The 4,241-nt window shown below is 42.6% G+C and overlaps 1 non-coding gene across 1 annotated transcript; it reads right to left on the bottom strand.

The window, feature by feature from the left end:
• Window positions 1-3,702: 3,702 nt before the first annotated feature.
• TRNAY-GUA (transfer RNA tyrosine (anticodon GUA)) lies at window positions 3,703-3,788 on the bottom strand. Its single transcript is given in 2 exon segments — window positions 3,703-3,738; window positions 3,752-3,788. It is a non-coding gene; the product is annotated as a tRNA-Tyr (tRNA).
• Between the last annotated feature and the right edge of the window lie 453 nt (window positions 3,789-4,241).

Here is a 4,241-nt window from a genome sequence, read left to right on the forward strand (position 1 = left end):
AGGTAGTTGTTAGGCGCAATCCACTGCTGCTTATAGTTGTGTGAGGATAGATCAGGTACTGCAGTCTACAGAGATTCCACGTCTCAGAGCTCGTCCTATTGTTTTTGGTTATTGCCAGATCTCTGTATGTGCGCTGATTACTGCACGCTGTGTTGCCTGATTGCCAGCCATAACAGTTTTGCCATTAAAATGGGCAGTGTAGGTGTTTTCCTGGCCTCCACTCACTGCCGACTATGCTCCCCCATTGACTTGCATTGGGTTTCGTGTTTCGGGCGATACCCGACTTTTCGCGATAATCGGCCGATTCCACTCAACTCGACTTCTAAGATAGTCGGGTTTCGCGAAACACGGCTCGACTCTAAAAAGGTCAAGGTCGCTCAACCCTAACTTGAGCTAATCCCCCAAACCTGGCAAACATATCGTCAGTTTCACGTCACACCAGGTCGCAATTTTCATCTACAATCACACTTGCCACTGCAAGCTTTTTTTTTTTTTTTTTTTAAGCGTGGATTCCATTTTTGCATACTGGAAGAACAGTTAAGGAGTCTAAAACGTGATTGGTGCCCTACAAATACAGTTGAGCAACTTTCTAGCAAACCCTTTCTATGTACATGGAGAATCAAATTGGGGACAGTGAAAACAACTTGCATAGTTTGCGATGTAGCACAATCCCAAGGAGAACCATTGACCTTTTATGGCTTTGTTTGTTTATAGAAACTGCTGAGAGGTCGTGAAGGCCTTCTGGTCCATTGGCACAAGTTGATCCAGGATTCAGGGTTTTGACCAGTAATTTTTGAGCCAAAACGCGTTTGCTTTTGACAGAAGCTACACCAACCAGCACAATACCAATGTTTACCTTGGCATTGCTTTTGTATTGCGGATTAACCCTACTAAGTTTCAAACAATAACTGATGAGCAGCAAATGGTTTAGATAAAGTGTTGAAAAAGCTAAGAACGCTTCTCTTCGTTTTTTTCTCCTTTTTGTGGTTGCTAAACTGTAAGAAGAGAGTAGAGCATGAGCTTGAACACAAAACATTAAAAGAGAATAAATGCAACACCAATGGTGAAAAAGCAAGCCATGCGTTGGCCGGGAATTGAACCCGGGTCAACTGCTTGGAAGGCAGCTATGCTCACCACTATACCATCAACGCTTACATAAGCGTGCATTTTTTTTTACATTTTCTGCAATAACAGTAAACGTTCAAGCAAATCCTTTCTATGTACATGGAGAATCAAACTGGGGAGAGTGAAAAAAGTTGTGATGTAGCACAATCCCAAGGAGAACCATTGACCTTTTATGGTTTGTTTATAGAAAATTTTGAGACGTCGTAAAGGCCTTCTGGTCCTTTGGCGGCACGAGTTGAACTGGGATTCAGGGTTTTAACCAGTATTTTTGAGCCAAAAGGGTTTGCTGTAGACAGGGGCATTTAGATGAAATGTAATGATGAAGAGTATAAAACACAACCGTTTAGCAGAGGATGTTTTCGATCCATCGATCTCTGGGTTATGGGCCCAGCACGCTTCCGCTGCGCCACTCTGCTTATGGTGGAGGATGCTTAGAGTTGAAGTCTAATTACTGTCTGCCTTCTGGTCTATGTCATGTAATTTATCAGCCATTTCTTATCTGTTGGCAACTAAATTATTCTTGGTGCTTTGCAAATGTTTGTTTGTTTCTGTTGAAAATCATGTCTCTGTGGCGCAATCGGTTAGCGTGTTCGGCTGTTAACCGAAAGGTTGGTGGTTCGAGTCCACCCAGGGACGTTGCACCCTTTTGCTTCAGTTGAAGAAGTTTTTGCATTTGTGCTAAGCATCTCCCTCAAGCAAAAGCCATTTTGCTGACGATGTTTTGAATTCACGAGACAAACTGGAGAAAAACCTTCTGGATGAGATAGGATAAACAAAACTTCCTTCGAGCCGGAATTGAACCAGCGACCTAAGGATTAGCTAATTTAGAGCTACAGTCCTCCGCTCTACCAGCTGAGCTATCGAAGGATTATTTCTGCCACTGTTGAAAGCCTACTAGGTTTGGCCATGGGTGCCACGAGCAGGTGGTTAAAATGATTCATTCAACCCAGCGAAAAAGGAATTCAGTGGTAGTATTGGAGAATGCGAGCATCGATCCCGCTACCTCTTGCATGCTAAGCGAGCGCTCTACCACTTGATCTAATCCCCCAAACCTGGCAAACATGTCGTTAGTTTCATGTCACACCAGGTCGCAATTTTCATCTACAATCACACTTGCCATTGCAAGCTTTTTTTTTTTTTTTTCTAAGTGTGGATTCCATTTTTGCATACTGGAAGAACAGTTAAGGAGTCTACAACGTGATTGGTGCCCTACAAATACAGTTGAGCAACTTTCTAGCAAACCCTTTCTATGTACATGGAGAATCAAATTGGGGACAGTGAAAACAACTTGCATAGTTTGAAGAAAAAAGTTGTGATGTAGCACAATCCCAAAAGAGAACCATTGACCTTTTATGGCTTTGTTTGTTTATAGAAAATGCTGAGAGGTCGTGAAGGCCTTCTGGTCCTTTGGCACAAGTTGATCCAGGATTCAGGGTTTTGACCAGAAATTTTAGAGCCAAAACGCGTTTGCTATTGACAGAATCTACACTAACCAGCACAATACCAATGTTTACCTTGGCATTGCTTTTGTATTGCGGACTAACCCTACTAAGTTTCAAACAATAACTGATGAGCAGCAAATGGTTTAGATGAAGTGTTGAAAAAGCTAAGTACGCTTCTCTTCGTTTTTTTCTCCTTTTTGTGGTTGCTAAACTGTAAGAAGAGAGTAGAGCATGAGCTTGAACACAAAACATTAAAAGAGAATAAACGCAACACCAATGGTGAAAAAGAAAGCCATGCGTTGGCCGGGAATCAAACCCGGGTCAACTGCTTGGAAGGCAGCTATGCTCACCACTATACCACCAACGCTTACGTAAGCGTGCATTTTTTTTTTACATTTTCTGCAATAACAGTAAACGTTCTAGCAAATCCTTTCTAAGTACATGGAGAATCAAACTGGGGAGAGTGAAAAAAGTTGTGATGTAGCACAATCCCAAGGAGAACCATTGACCTTTTATGTTTTGTTTATAGAAAATTCTGAGATGTCGTAAAGGCCTTCTGGTCCTTTGGCAGCACGAGTTGAACTGGGATTCAGGGTTTTAACCAGTATTTTTGAGCCAAAAGGGTTTGCTGTAGACAGGGGCATTTAGATGAAATGTAATGATGAAGAGTATAAAACACAACCGTTTAGCAGAGGATGGTTTCGATCCATCGACCTCTGGGTTATGGGCCCAGCACGCTTCCGCTGCGCCACTCTGCTTGTGGTGGAGGATGCTCAGAGTTGAAGTCTAATTACTGCCTGCCTTCTGGTCTATGTCATGTAATTTATCAGCCATTTCTTATCTGTTGGCAACTAAATTATTCTTGGTGCTTTGCAAATGTTTGTTTGTTTTTGTTGAAAATCATGTCTCTGTGGTGCAATCGGTTAGCGCGTTCGGCTGTTAACCGAAAGGTTGGTGGTTCGAGTCCACCCAGGGACGTTGCAGCCTTTTGCTTCAGTAGTAAGCTACAGTTGAAGAAGTTTTTGCGTTGGTGCTGAGCATCTTCCTCAAGTAAAAGCCATTTTGCTGACGATGTTTTGAATTCACGAGACAAACTGGAGAAAAACCTTCTGGATGAGATAGGATAAATAAAACTTCCTTCGAGCCGGAATTGAACCAGCGACCTAAGGATTGCTAATTTAGAGCTACAGTCCTCCGCTCTACCAGCTGAGCTATCGAAGGATTGTTGAAAGCCCACTAGGTTTGGCCATGGGTGCCACGAGCAGGTGGTAAAAATGATTCATTCAACCCAGCGAAAAAGGAATTCAGCGGTAGTATTGGAGAATGCAGGCATCGATCCCGCTACCTCTCGCATGCTAAGCGAGCGCACTACCACTTGAGCTAATCCCCCAAACCTGGCAAACATATCGTCAGTTTCACATCACACCAGGTCGCAATTTTCATATACAAGCACACTTGCCATTGCAAGCTTTTTTTTTTTTTTAAGTGTGGATTCCATTTTTGCATACTGGAAGAATATTTAAGGAGACTACAACGTGATTGGTGCCCTACAAATACAGTTGAGCAACTTTCTAGCAAACCCTTTCTATGTACATGGAGAATCAAATTGGGGACAGTGAAAAAAACTTGCATAGTTTGAAGAAAAAAGTTGTGATGTAGCAGAATCCCAAGGAG

Source organism: Ranitomeya imitator, chromosome 5 (genome assembly GCF_032444005.1).
Source record: "Ranitomeya imitator isolate aRanImi1 chromosome 5, aRanImi1.pri, whole genome shotgun sequence".
Lineage (NCBI taxonomy): Eukaryota > Metazoa > Chordata > Amphibia > Anura > Dendrobatidae > Ranitomeya > Ranitomeya imitator.